The following is a 16,112-nucleotide window of genomic DNA, read 5'->3' as shown; positions in this document are numbered from 1 at the left end:
GAGTAGCTGGGACTACAGGCGCCCGCCACCACGCCCAGCTAATTTTTTGTATTTTTAATCGAGACGGGATTTCACCACGATAGCCGGGATCGTCTGGATCTCCTCACCTTGTGATCCGCCTGCCTCGGCCTCCCAAAGTGCTGGGATTTACAGGCATGAGCCACCGCAACCGGGCGGTGATTGTATTTCTGGGGCATTGACAGACTAGAAATTTAGGTATGAAAACCTTCGCTAGATAGTCACACTTTGGGAACATTATTTTTATGCTTGTTTTTTTTTTTTTTTCCTGTTGATTGCTACACCAAGTTAAGCCAGTGTCAGTAAACATCCATGTACTATAAAGTTAGTGTATAGAAGAAAAAAAAAAAACTTTAAAAGATGCATGTTTTTTTAAAAGTGCTTTTTTCACTGGAGATACTTTGAGAGTTTCTGTAGAATGACTATTAGGAGCATTTATTAGATTTTCCCAGTTGGTATTATTAAAATCTGTCTATTACGAGTAGACTCACAGTTTGTGGCACACTTTTCAAATAAATAGATTAAAAACAACCTTGAGTTTGTAACAAAAAAAATTCACCTTAAATTTGGCAACACAATAATTATCTGCCTTCTCATGTAATGAAATCTTATAGATTGTAATGAAATAGGGAATTACCTTGGAAAAACTAGATACTTTTAGCTTTATATTTTACATAAATATTACCTTATTTTTAATTTTAAAAGTTAGAGGTCGTCTTCCTAGAATTGTAAATTCTTTTATTTATTATAAAATCACCTTAGGACAATTCCTAAGCTTTTATTTATTTTTCATTTGTTTGTTTTGTTTTCTTTTTTGTTGTTGTTTTGTTTTTGTTTTTCTTTTTTTGAGACTTTTGCTCTTGTTGCCCAGGCTGGATTGCAATGGCGTGATTTCAGCTCAATGCAGCCTCCACCTCAAGGTTCAAGCGATTCTCCTGCCTCAGCCTCCCAAGTGGCTGGGATTACAGGCACCTGCCACAACGCCCGGCTATATTTTTAGTAGAGATGAGATTTCACCATGTTGGCCAGGCTGGTTTCCAACCCCTGACCTCAAGTGACCCGCCTGTCTTGGCCTCCCAAAGTGCTAGGATTACAGGCATGAGCCACCGTGCCCGGCCTAATTCCTAAGCTTTTAAACAATACTAAAGGGAAAAAAATTTATGACATGAACTTTGTGGTTTATACTACCCAAATAAACTTTAATATGTATATGTAATCATTTATTGAATATACATTAGTGAATATACATTAGTGAATTGAATATTCATTTAGTGAACAGTGTTCATTTAGTATTTTAACTTAAAAGTTGTTTAAATTGACAAGCTGGCAAATATATATGCCTTAAAATATTAACCATATGGCTAGAATAATTTATTATGTGTAATGTTTAGTAAAGTCTAATTAGAATCTTAGTTTACCTTACTAAAAGTGAGCATTTACTGTTTTGATACCTCTGTGTTTGACAAGCACTGCACACTTGTCTTTAAATTTTACATGATTTCATTTTCTAGCTAGTTGGCAGGTGTTAGCTGTCTATAATTATAACTGAGTAATTTTTCAAATGCTATTCATAGCCTAAACACAGCAAGAAATTCTTCCAATCATGTGATAAAGACTGAGCCTTGCAAAATAGTGGTAGAGTGATACGTTCAATGGTACTGAAGGACATATTTAAGAGAAGCCTTCCAAAAGTAAAAAGTGATTTAAATGTTAGGGAGACAGGTTTTCTCACAGTGTAAGATCTCTCAAAGTCATTGATAGTGATTATATCTCAAATTAAGATGTATCTACTTTCTCATTTAACAAGTTAATGTATACATTGACTGACTTAAACTATAACATATGACCTTTGTTGATGACAGACATTCTGAGTATGAAAAATTGAAATTTTATTGAGACAATGTAAATTTTACTATTGAACCTAATGAATCATTTCTTCTCGTTTCATTCATTAGATTTGTATGTGTGTGTTTATCTACTATCTGCCAAACCCTATGCTTATCTATTTTTTGACATGGGAAAGAAAAGGCTATATATACTTCACTTAAGTTTAATAGAGGTCATACTTTAAAAAACAAAAAAAACTTTTTATTTCTGGTTTACTTTATTTCCTGACCATCCATTCTAAATATCCAGAGTCTCACTTTGACTAGAGATCTTACTTCAGAATGGTATAAAGATATGTTGAATTTTCTTACCAGCCATGTGCTCATGAATAAATTAACCTCTACAGTCTCAATTTCCTCATCTAGTAATTGACATTTTATTATCTCCCTTGTGGTATGGTTCTAAAAAGAGATGACATTGGTAAAGCATTTTGTAAACTTTAGTATACTGTACAAATTTAACTATGAATAAACTCTTTGAACCTTTGTTTACTTATCTGTAAAATGAGAATAATAATACTTCATACAGTGGGTTTGAGAATTATTTGAACATGTAAAGCATGTAGAAGTAAGCCTAACACATAGTAAGTACACAACAAATATTGATGATGGTGATGGTGATGATGATGATGATAATGATAATGATGAATTTGATCTAGGTCTTCCATCTAATGAGTCAAACTTGAAACTGCCATTAGTTTAGAAATAGACTTGATTTTTATGTGATTGACTTTCATACATCGCGCACTTTGTATCCACATGTATTGAAAATCCCTAATTGTCTTTTGTACATTAAATTCTATTTTAATACATTGTGTCATAGGGTACCACTGCCCCAGTGTGTTAGTAGTTGCCCAAAGTGACAGCAGATCTGGAGCAACCAGCCCTTCATTGGAGGCCAGCATCATTCTGGTATGCCAGCATGGCACCAGCAGGGAGAGGTTGCGGGGAGGCAGCTGCATGGGTCATCCGGGTAATCTAGTGCACATGGAGAGGCCCACAGCCAAAGCTTGTGCTTCAGTACCTGGACAGCATTGGAGGATAATGGTCAAGACCATGGGCTGTGAAGTTAGTCAGACTGGGTTTAAGTCCTGCTCTGCCAAACTGTGTGACTGGGCAAGTTACATAACCTCCTTAAGCCTCAGTTCCCTTACAGAGTTATGAGCAATGCTTACTGGAACCCAGTAAGCGCTCAGTGAATGTGAGTACTTAGTATTCTATTCTGCCTCCTTCCTCTAGGGGAGGAGATAGGAAGTTGAGCCCTCTAGCACTATTTGCCCTTAGAGTCCCCCAAGTCTCCAAGCAACTGAGAAAGTTTTAAACTACTTTGAAGGTTCATTGGTCCTAGGGGAAATAATGCCTCTAGGAACTATAAGGATTTTATAAATACTGTTTTAGCTCTCTGGGAACTGGATTTCCCTTACACTGTGTTAGTCTCTTATTCTACTTATAAACATTTAACTTTCAGCATGTCTTCGGGGACACATAGTATAGAAAAGTAAGTGATTGTTTGTATGCTGGTATTGCCGGTAAGCAACCGAATACTCTGTTCCTGGTTGATTCATGTCTAGTACTCCAAGCAAGTCATCTACTACAGAAGTTTCTTTCCTTGAGGGTCTAATGAGGACATTAGAGCTGCCCTATCAGTGTTTCTACTGTGCTTCCCCCAATGGGAGCTTGATATATTAAGCAGAAAGTCTTCAAAACAGTGCTTTCTCTGTCAGACAGTTTGATATAATTTAGAAGAAAGTAACTAAACAAGGATTGAATTTGCTTGGTAATATGTGGCAAGTGTCTTTGGGGCTCCTTCTGAGCTCCCATGCCTGCCTCTTTTATCTTCTGTGAGTTGGGGTGAATGGGAGGAGAGGGGCAGAGGTGGCACCAGACTTTCCTGTCTGCTTTAAAATGTGCCATGGGATTGGAATCAGGTTGTCTTAAAACGCCATTAGCAGTCTGTATGCTTTTGAAAATAAGAAGAAAAGGCATTCTGTATGCTACACCTAACCCTTAGCCCTTTTCATGTAATAATTCATTCAACCTTCACAACATTGTATGGGTAGATATTTTTATTTCCATTTTATCTGTCAAGAAAAAACAAGGCCCAGATGGGTTAAAAACTTGCCCAAGTTATCATAGCTAATACAAGTTGAATATGTCTTATCCAAAATGCTTAAGACCAGGCTGGGCATCACGGCTCACACTTGTGTTCCCAGGATTTTGGTGGATTGCTTGAGCCCAGAATTCAACACCTGCTTGGGCAACATAGTGAGACCTAATCTCTACAAAAAATATAAACATTAGCTAGGCATCGTGGTGCATGCCTGTGGTCCCAGCTACTTGGGAGGCTAAGGTGGGAGTATTGCTTGAGCCCAGGAGGTCAAGGCTGCAGTAAGTCAAGATTGCACCACTGCACTCCAGCCTGGGCAACAGAGGGAGGCCCTGTTTCAAAACAAAACAAAACAAAATACTTGGGACGAGAAATGTTTCAGATTTCAAATTTTTTTTTTTGTTTTGGAATATTTGCTTATGTATAATGAGATATCTTGGGGATGTAACCCAAATCTAAACACAAAATATATCTGTTTCATATATACCTTATCACATAATCTGAAGGTAATTTTTATGCAATATTTTGAATAATTTTGTGCATGAAATAGTTTGTATTAAGTACTTGTATGTGGAATTTTTCTATTTGGGGTGTCGTGTCAGTTCTCAAAATGTTTCAGACTTTGGAACATTTGGGATTTGGGATTTTTGGATTAGGGATGCTCAATCTGTAAGAGGAGGAGTCAGGTTTAAAACCCAGTCTGTGAGACTCAAGAGTCTGTGCTTTCCAACATTATACCTCATTATCTGAATTAAAAATTTAATGTTAAGATTCCTAACAGTGAAAATATATTACTTTCTTTCCCAAATTATTTTCCTTCAAGGTAAAACTTAAAACTTTGTTGTTTCTAGGGGAAACCACATTCTTAGATGTTACTAAGTTGCATATCAAATCCTTATTTAAACCTTGACCCGTGTTTAAATTGCATTTGAACCCTACTGAATCTTCATGTTTCACTGTGGTGTATAATTTTCGTTATGTTGTCATTATAAAAGTTGCCTGATCGCAAGGAGTCTGTGGACTCTGATCCTGGAAATATGGTGTATAAAAGGCTTATTTTTCTATTAAGTGATTCCTAGTAAGATGATTTCTTTAATGCACTACCTAAAAGAAAATTTGGTATATTTCCATGAGCAATAGACTCAAGATTAGCTTTGAATGTTAAAAGAGCATTCTCCTAGCTAGTTCATTGTTGCCATGACAGTGCTGGCAGTGCAAGTGTTGTAGTGACTCCTTGCAATGATCTTATTTTAGACCCTAACGTTTGCAGTGCTGAACGTCCCCTTCCCCACCCCACAAGTAACTCTAGTGGAAAAGTACTGGTTTTATAACTGGCTTCTGGCTTTATAGCTGAAAGACTGCACTATTGTGGGCTTGAAAAAATAGTGTAGGCGTGTTGAGTATTTTTCCTGTGGATTATAAATGTTTGAAATCTCCCAAAATACGGTTTTGCATTACATGTCATACAGCAAGTTGTTTATAGCTAAAAAGAAAAGGGACCTGAATTGTCTTTAGAAATCAAGCCTAGGTTGTATAATTACATTGAGCTCATACAGAAATCATTCTCCCATTTGTATGCCCATACATACTTCATATTCAACTTATTCTTTTATTCAGTTGTTATGGAAAATTATTAGAATCATAAAGGATTGTGTTTAAACAATGTAGAAAACTACATTTTTGTATCCCTTTCATAATTCAGCATTTATCTACTTAAATGGTAACATTTTAATCTTGATTTCTTAAAAAGCGAACTCACCTAAGTTGTATAATGTTCAGCAATTACTCAATTTGAACTGGGTACCTGAACCAACGTAATTGTTGAGGCATTTTTAACTTTGTTGCTTATATGTTTTAAATTAGATTTTAAAATACTTCATTGATACTTTCTAATTGTAAGTCCTATTATAACAGTACCATTAAGCATAAAATATTTGCAAATTTATCAGAGTAAATGCCATTTTTATCCTTTTGCATACCGTTTGTTAGGTCAGATTTCGATATGTGCACTAAAAATCTATTATAACATGATGAAACAAAATGATTTTGGCAACTGACCTTGTCAAGGAAGATGTAAAGTCTAAATATACCTCATTAGTGACAACTACTTTTTTCTTAAATACTACATTAAAGCTTAGTTCATCTTCCTTAGGTGTTAAAGATGTAAACATATCTTGCATGATTGGGCCTGTATTGAATATTAGAGTATGAATATCAGACAATCCCTTTTGTTTCTTTTTTTTTTTCAGTTTAACACAGAAAAATAACTTTATAAGCAAAAATTTGACCCCAGGCTAGAATTGCGTTTGGCCTTTCCACCAGGCAATGAGAATTTATCAGAAGTGTGTTTATTTTTATTCTCTTAGTGGTAATTATTCAGATAAAGAAGTATCCAATTCCAGTCTACAGTGGTCTTTGATGGCTCCCTCTTTGAATTTGGAAGTAGATGTACAGTAATATATGAAGATTCAAACCTTGAGATAAATATTCTTTCATTACATACAACATATTCATATTATTATTTTAATTGGTCAGAATGAGACTAAATTATGATTAGTTCCTTTCTCTTGTTAAAATACGGAATTACAGGGCTGTTATTTTTTTTCCTGAATCCCACAGCACCTCTATAGCAGACCTCCCTCTCCATCTAAGACTGAAATAAATGTGCTTTTCAAAGATAAGGTTAGAATTCATTTAAAATATTTCTTTATGTCTGACACTGTTTTGGCATTGTGGGGGATATAAAAACAAAATAAAACAACTACTGCCCTTAAGAATTTTGTAGTGAAAATTGAAGAACAAATTAAGACTGCTAAAAATGTAAAATTTTATGGTACTATGTTGACAACAGTGCAGCTCTTGGTGGGAGAGTGCATCATACAGTGCATCACACTTTCTAGAGAGCAGTTTGAATATTAGTCGAAACCTTAAAAGTGTGTACATGTTAATATATTTATGATATAAATGTATTATCTATGTGTCTTTTATATACAAGTGGGTAATTAAAATCAAACAAGTGGTATTATAAAGGATTATTATTTTTATTTATATTTTATCTTAAGACCATGTCTCACCCCATCACCCAGGCCGGAGCACAGTGGTGTGACTATTGCTCACTGAAGCTTCAATCTCCTGGGTTCAAGTAATCCTTCCTCCTCAGCCTCTTGAGTAGCTGGGACTACAGGTGCACACCACTGCACTCAGCCAGTTTTTAAGTTTTTTGTAGAGACAGGGTCTCATTATGTTGCCTAGACTGGTCACAAACTTATAATTATTGAAAATTGTTTTAAAATGCATGTATAGGAAAAGAAATATACAAATTTAAATGGAAAAGACAGCTTTAAAATAGTATGTAAAATATATATTTTTATGGAGAAGAGGGAAAAGTCAGGAAACTCTCATGCACCAAAATATTAACCATAGTTCTCTTTTAGAAATAGTTATTGGTGATTTAAATTTTTCTTTGAATAATGGTAATCATTAGTAATTAATTTTTCATATGACTTATGAATTAAAAAAATGAAAATCACTGAAATTTATTGAGTGCTTACTATATGGCATTGTGGTAAGCATTTTACATATAACATTTGCAGTGTTTCCATGGGTTACAGGTTTTGAGGAAGAGATCTTTCCCAAACAAAAGAAGTACACAAATATGCATGAACCCACTCACTATAATATTAGATTAAGTTTCTGATTTGTTTAGTCAAGGAAACAGGAACGTTCTAGGCATTCTCACTGAGAAGTACTTGCAGCCACCTGAGTGCTCTTTCCTTGGACTCCAGGGTTCCCAAAGGTGGGGTGCAGCTGCTGGTGACACTGTCTGATCATGTGGGTCACACCAGATCTGCAAAACTCAATTCATGCCATACTACTGGCTTTTTATATTTGGGGTTTACATTCATATTCTGGATGAGTTTACACAACTATCTGTGCACTTTCTCTGAAGTCTCATTTCCCTGCAGTCTCCAATTCTATAGCTACAACAATTCTGGGAGGTGAGTTTTAGGTTTTATAGATGAGGAAACAGACTCAAAAAGATGAACTGAAACAGTGAGTACTGGAGTCAAGAGAAGGCATGTCTGATTTCTAAGTCTCTGTTCTTAATCACTAGTCTATTTTCCTATAGTTTTTTTGTGTTTTTTTTTTTTTGTTTTTGCTTTTTACAGTGAGCATGTATTATTTTTGTATTGGAAAGCAAGATCAATGGGAAAAAAGTATGTGAAATATAGAGTGGTACAGTACAGTCATGTGTCACATAATGACATTTCAGTCAACAACAGACTGCATATACAATAGTGGTCCCATAAGATTATAATATATTTTTACTGTACTTTTTCTATGTTTAGATATGTTTAGATACACCAATACTTATCGTTGTGTTAGAACTGCCTACAGTATTCAGTCCAGCAACATGCTGTAGAAGTTCGTAGCCTAGGAGCAATAGACTCTAACATAAAGCCTAGGTGTAGTCTGAGTTTACCCTCTAGGTTTGTGTAAACACACACTGTGATTTTTGCACAAAGATTAGATCACATAACAACACATTTCTCAGAATATATTTGTGTCATTAAGTGAAGCATAACTGTAATTCAGAGCAAGGAAGTATCAGGATGGGTTGGGATAATAAAGACAGCTTAATAGAGCAAATAAATTTTACTGTAATAATTAACTTTTTTTCTCAGTTTGTCGTTTATACAAGTATACACTGCCTCTATCCCCAACATGCCTAAACCAAATCTCGGATGACTGGCTGAAAGTAATTAATGCTCTGTTGTTGTTTCCTGCAGACTAAGTTTTGGCCTCATTTTTGTTTCCTTTTTGTGGCCTCCTTTTATCTTCCTTGCGCCATCTGTCAGTGCCTGTATGAACATGTAACTATAACTTGTGTCAAAGCTCTTCACTACATTGATGGGCATTATAAATAAAACAATTCCAATAAAACAAGTTTCCATAAAGTAATACCCTCATAATTTAAAGACTGAGATGGCCAAAAGAAGTTGTAAAAGTTACATTAAATAATTGAAATTTCCCTAGAATGTTACTATGCTTGACATTCAAACTCATGCACTTATACTGTATTGAAAACTTATTGAAAGAAAGTAGGACTAAGATCTTGATTCTTGTCAAGCAAATTAAACTTACAGCATAAACTAGGACTGATATTCAGCCAGTATGCATTGGCACAGCAGTACTTTCAGTTAAAATACTGAACTATTTTCATACGAGTTGGTAAATAGTAAATAGAAGCTGCAAACCACAGTACAATTAATGATACATAATAGAGATGGATGATTTTTCTTAGAAACCACAAATGCACTTAGATTCCAAGCTGGTCTGGTCGCTGAAGCATGGAACTAGGAAGTTTGCTCAAACATCATATTATTTATTTCAGATGTTGGGGAAAGTGCAGAAGCCCTTGGATGACAGAGAAGACTATGCAGTGAACTGGAGAGGACCTAATCTGTAAAAGTGTCATTCATGCCAAAGGGAGGAGCAGGGTCCAGGCTTAGGTGGTGACTGCAGAGGCTGCCACAAGCCAAGGATAAAGACCCTCAGAGTCATTCTCTCTGGGGGTGGGGAGGGGGTGTTGAGGAGCTTTCCTTGTTTTAAGAACTGAATTAGTTTTTTATAGCCTCATTACAAATGTGGCGGTTTAAAACAACAAAGAAGTATTATTTCACAATTTCTGTGAATTAGGAATCTGCTTACACCTTACCTGGGATCTCTGTTTCAGGGTCTCCCATTAAGCTGCAATTACAGTATCTACCAGGGCCGTGGTCTCATTTGAAGGCTCTAACTGGGAAGGGTTTTCATCCAAGTTCATTCAGATGATGTAAGATTCAGTTCCTTGCAGGCTAGTGGATTGAGGGCCTCAAGTTCTTGGTGATGTTAGCTGGAGGCCACCCTCAGTTCTTTGCCGCATGGGCCTTTCCATTTGCTTCTTCAAAGGAAACGTGAGGAGCTAGAGAGAGTACTAGCCTGAGAAAGAGTGCCAGCAAGACAGAAATCACAGTCTTTTATAACCTAATCTTGGAAGAAACATCCCATCACTTTTACCTTAATCACTTCATTAAAAACGAGCCAACTAGGTTTAGTCCAAACTCAAGAGGAACAGATTACAGAAAAGAGTGAATACCAGGAGGATCATTAGGAACCATTTTAAAAGCCATTGGGAACTATTCCCCTAACAACCTATCTCCTGAAGCTAGGAGTTAGGGAAAGAGTCCTTCCTGCATACTAGGAAGACAGCTGTGATTTAGGGTATATGCTTAGGAGCCTGCTTAATGTCAGAATAGAGTGTGCTTCAGCTAGTGATAGTATGAGCCCAGTCTCAACTTCTTCCTACCTTTGCAGCCATTCTCCAGATAAAGGAGCCTCACACCAGCCTGAACAATAGATGCCCTACCCCAGTGTCTGCCCCCTCACTAGGTGGGGCCCACCGAGCCTAAGTGGGAGAGGCCTGCCTGACTCTAGCAGCTTCTTCATCTTCCTTGTTCTTCTTCCTTTCCTTCGTAACTCTTGGCCCCCATTATTCCTATGCAACCTTAGGAAATGTTTTACTTCCCATTCTTGGTACTAAAAGCAAAACAGCATTTGTCCAAAAGGTAGGAAATGGCAGTCAGCTTTCTTTTCATCATTTGATAATTCTCTAGAGAGCTGTGAGTCATATCTCTTCTGTGTCTATGATTTGGGGGTAAAGGGAATTAAAAGCAAATCCCAAAACTTTAATGAGCATTCTCAAATGAATAAGGAGTGAGATTAAATATTAAGCAACCCAAATTTTATTCAGATCACCCAAACTCAAGTTGGTGTACTTTACTATCCATTTTGTGTTATCTATAAGGAACAGATGAAATAATTTTATCTCTTTTCACTTTATAAGCCATAATTCTTATGTATTTTGGGTATTATAGAGCTACCCACAAATGATTATGTAATTTATAGCAATTTATTTTAAAAATTTAACCCACTGAATACAATGTTGAGACGAGAGCTTTTCAATGACAGAGAAAACTCTTGATTTTAGTAAAGAATTATCAATATTTATAATTTTCTCATTTCATTTTTAGCATCTTGGCCAAATGTTTTATTAAAATTAAATATTTTTAATGTATATTTTAAATCTAGAAGGGGTATATACATACATATATACACATATATATACAGTTATGTGTTGCTTAACAGAGAAATGCATTGTTAGGCAATTACGTAATTGTGCAAACATCATAGAATGTACTTACACAAACATAGATGGTGTATAGCCTACTACACATCGAGGCTATTGCTCTTAGGCTACAAACCTCAATAGCATGTTACTGTACTGAATAGGCAATTGTAACACAATGGTATTTGTGTTATCTAAACATAGAAAAGGCACAGTAAAAATGTGGTATGATAATTTTATGGGATGACCATAGTATATGTGGTCCATTGTTGACCAAAATGTTATGTGACACATGACTGTATGTCCCAATACTAATAGCGGTTATCTCTTTTGGCAGTGGTTTATGCTTCTCTTAATTTTTCCAAAATTTCTATATTTGGTTAATCTATTATAATGAGACCAAACACATGTCATTAAAAAGAAAATAAGTCAAAACACCACTTTCTATTCATAGAAGAATGGCTTTTAAGGTAAGTAGAACTTCAAAAACTGTACTCTCTGAAATGTCTCTTCTAATATGATATATACCAACTTTTAAAGCTGAGATTCTTTTATTTAGAAGTAACATTCTTTCAAACATCTTGGCTGTTAATGAAGAATATTTTTTCCTAATGAGTTTTGCATTTGTGGGTTTTTTCCCCTTTGTGTTTACACTGAATAAAAATTTACTCCTAATTCTCAGCTTGCAGCTTTTATGAGCACTAGATGGCACTCTTGTTCAACTAAAATCTAGTTTATCGCCAATGTTTTGGTGCTGTGGGTCTTAGAAGACGGGTTTGCAATGTCACAACACTTATGTTTTTAAAGAGGGGTTGGAGAAAAGAGAGCAAAGTTTCCAAATTTAAATAGCTGAGCTTAACTGATTTAGTTTTTCCGTCTATCGAGAAAATAACCGTATAATAACAATGATATCAGTCATTCATTTCACAAATATTTTCTGAGCACCTACTATCTTTAGTACTGTTCTAGGTACTCATATGCACTAATGAGAAAAATAGATAAAAATCACTACCCTCATAGAGCTTACATTCGAATGTTTGGATTTTTTTTTTTTTTTTTTTTTTTTTGCAGGTGCCACTTTAAACTCTGTACATGCATTCACCCATGTAACTCACCCACTTAATAAGAGGAGGCTGAGACACAAAGAGGTTATCTAATTTGCTCCTGTTCACCTAGCTAGTGCAGATGGCAGTGCAAGGATTCAAACTTAGACATTTGGTCTCTAGAGTTTATTCTGTTTAATTTCAATACTATATGGCCTCTTGAAACTTAAAAAAAAAAAACTTTATTTTTTATTCTATTGAATGCACATAATAAAAGTTTACCTATTTGTAATTTTTTCTAAATCTGCTTAATTCAAATATCCTTGCCATTTTATTTTTAAAAAATTGACTAGATAAAATATCTGTATTTTTTGGTGATTCTGTAGTCAACTATCATGTTGCCTTAGCTCTCTTTCAAGTCACAAACACAGCTGGCCTTAAGTATATATTTAAGCATCTTTATATTCCTATTTACTCTGAACTCCTTGAATTAGCCATACAGTAATTTGGATATGCTGTATTAAGAGCTCTACCACATTATGATTCAGTCATTGTATAATTAAACATGGGGCATCAAGTATGAAAAGTTACTGTTTTACTTGCCTGCTCTCTCCATTGTGTCATTTTACATTTTAGTAGTACTATATTTTGTTTATTAAAAAAATTAAAATCAACAATATACTACGAAGCCAAAAAATGATACAGAAGCCTGAATCACTTCTTAGTCTAGAGATGCATTTCATGATTTTTAGAGGGCAGAAGGAACAAATTTACCTTTCTCTAAAAACATGTGACTTAGGGAAATTATAGTTGTGTTTCTCAAGGACCGGAGTTGCATTCAACAACATACTTGTAAACTACTGACTATAGAAGGGAAATCACCCACTATACAATAAAAATATTTATGGTTAATTCACACATAGATAACCTATAATTGAAACTTGCCTTTCAGGAAGCTGAAATAACTAATTCTTAACAGCTAGCTAGCTCCTTTTTCTTTTTTGCTGAACTGTGTTAGAGGACAAAGCTGTGTTTTTGAAATGCTAATAATTAGAGTTAACTGTGTCTTAATTAAATTAAGTAATTAGTAAAAGAGGATCACTCCCTTCACCAGGGAGAAGAAAGTTTTCAGAGCAGAGATTTATTTTGTAAGATGCTACAATGTAAGCGTTCTCAAATTGAGGATTATTGCTATTTTAGGTGTCTGAGCCCCTTAAGTTGCGTGCAGAACTGTACTCACTTGCATTTTTCCTGGGAGAGAGCCCGTGTTTTATCAGATTTTCAAAGGGATTGTAATCTTAAAAGATTAAGAACCATTGCTAAAACTGGAGTGTCCTGTTGCATGTTAAACTTGTTTTCCTTAGAGAAAAATTGAAGTGACTGAAATTGGGGAGTTTTAAACCAACAAAGGGAAAATTTTGTTGACTAAATGTTAGCTCATCCCTCTGAGTCTGCTGAGTGAGTGCAAGACACACTCTTGCAGTGTGTCTGGTGAATCTGGTGAATATTTGTGCTTGAGTTTCTTATGATGCCAGTCTTAAACTGGCAGGCCCACACCTGGCAGTTTCCAGGTTAAAAGTTTAAGTCTGGCTTCCAGAATATGAAAACACAGGGAGCTCGGCTGAGCACAGCAGAGTTGCAACCCTCATGTAACATGAATAAGAAATACATATTAACACAGAAATGGACCCTAGACTGCCAGGGTCCGTCTCCCGTTTCTGCCTGTCTAACCTCAAGGAGGTTACTTAACATCTCTGAGCTTCAGTTTTCAGCAAAATGAAGATAAAAGGACCTTCATCTCTTTAAGATACTTAACATTGTGCCTGTCATGGAACTTAGTATGGTAAAAAACAAACAAACAAACAAACAAAAACTATCTTTGTATACGCCTTAGTTATCTAAAATAGCACCTCTTCTTACCCTCTAGATCCTTACCTTGATTTATTTTTCTTCTTTGCCCCAAACATGACCTGAACTTGTTATTTATTTGTATATTCATTCTGTCTGCCCTAGTAGATTACATGCTTCAGGAAGACTGAGACTTTTTCTTGTTCATTGCTGGATCCTCTAGGCCAATGCTATCACATACATTGTCCAATAAATGTTTGTTGAACGAATGAATAATGTTAGCTATTATTATTACTTGGCAATTTCTACCTACCCTCCCTCCCATCTGCCTGGACTGGCTATAGCTTTTTCTCTTTAAATGAGATGAGTAAACCAGGAGGAAAGCCGCCTTCCCTACCTGGGTAGCTGAAGTCATAGCTTCAAAAGGAATATTTATTTCTTATATGCTCTTACTACTCAAGGTGTGGCCTGTGGGTCAGCAGCATCTGTATCACTTAGGAAAGATATTGGAAATGCAGAATCTCAAGCCTCACCCCACTTCTACTGGAACAGACTTGAATCCTCAAATGATTCTAATGAATGTTATATAGTTCGAAAAATGGTGTGTTGACCACTTTAAGAATTTTGGATTTTATCTTAAGAGAACCACTAAAATACTTCAGGTTGGAGATTACATTTTCAGGCTTTTGATTTGAAGTGATTAACTTGTGTTAGAAACAGTAGTTGTCTTTGGAAAAGGTAAAGGTAGTCATTGGCTGGGGACAGGAATGGGTCCAGGGCTTTTCACTGTATAACTTTTCATAAGCCCATTTCAACGTGGTGGGCCCTGGCCAGCAGGTGGCCTGCCTATGCTGTTCTCCCACCCGAATCCCATGCTCCATCCTACACTGTAAAGGATAGACACCCTGCTCTCACATCAGCTGCTGCACATCCCACATACAGCTGCTGCCTGTCCACTTTCTGAACCTAAGGTTGTGCACATGGGCCTTGTGTTCAGCCATAGGGAGGACAACCCATGTGTAGGCCCAGAGAGCAGGCTCAGCCCATTTGAGAAGAGATTTGTAGGGTTCCAAGTACCTGAAGCATAATCTGGGTGGGCACATGCCCTAGTCCTGTGGGCTTCATCTCTCAGAGGGGTACAGCTGGAGGAGGTCCACAGCAAGCCCTCTAAAGTGTAGGGTCCCCACTGTCTGGGTCTCAGGGACTTAACACTCTTTTGCACTTCCTACATTCAATCATGTGAAAGTATTTTGTTCAATGTAACTCTGTTACTTACATTTAAAAAAATAAAATGGAACATTAAAATGGTGGTTCTTGTGTGGGGCATGGATAGGTACAACAAAGGAAGCATGAAGACCAGTTAAAAGGCTGTTGCAGTGTTTCAGCAGTAGGTGATATAATGCTTGGACTAGCGTGATAATAATGAAGATATGGTTTCATCACATTTTTAAAGTAATTCATTGCTATGTTGTTTAAGTTTCATAGGCTCAATATTATTAATTTTCTTAAGAGTTTGTGGAGGCTGGGTGCAGTGGCTCACACCTATAATGCCAGCACTTTAGAAGGCTGAAGCAGGAGGATTTCTTTAGGCCAGGAGTTTGAGACCAGCCTGGGAAACATAGTGAGACCCCTATCTCAACAAAAAAAAATAAGTAAAAATTAACTGTGTGTCGTGGTGCACAGCTGTGGTCCTAGCTACTTGGGATGCTGAGGTGGGAGGATCACTTGAACCCTGGAGTCCCAGGTAACAGCGAGCTGTGACTGCATCACTGCACTCCAGTCTGGGTGACAGAGCAAGACCCTGTCTTAAAAAAAAAAATTAATTAAAGTTTGTGGGAATTAAGCTTTCTGGCCCATGAATATTTGAAAATGTTTTTACTTTTACCTCAGATTTTGTTACAGTTGATTCAAATATTAGGTTAAAATCATTTTCTCTCATAACTGTGAATGCATGATTCAATTATTTTCTACTATCTGGTGTTTATTATGAGAAATCTTATGCCAGCCTCATTCTTATTCTTTTAGTATGGAACTTGTTTTTC

At 36.2% G+C, this 16,112-nt stretch overlaps 1 protein-coding gene across 1 annotated transcript in view; it reads left to right on the top strand.

Moving 5' to 3' along the window:
- Positions 1 to 16,112, top strand: part of SESN1 (sestrin 1) — a 118,400-nt gene that overhangs the window by 9,246 nt on the left and 93,042 nt on the right. The window lies entirely within an intron of this gene.

The sequence above is a fragment of the Mandrillus leucophaeus genome, unplaced genomic scaffold (assembly GCF_000951045.1).
Source record: "Mandrillus leucophaeus isolate KB7577 unplaced genomic scaffold, Mleu.le_1.0 Scaffold160, whole genome shotgun sequence".
NCBI lineage: Eukaryota > Metazoa > Chordata > Mammalia > Primates > Cercopithecidae > Mandrillus > Mandrillus leucophaeus.
Note: the sequence above shows the minus strand (reverse complement) of the source record. Positions and strands in the feature narration are given on the sequence as shown.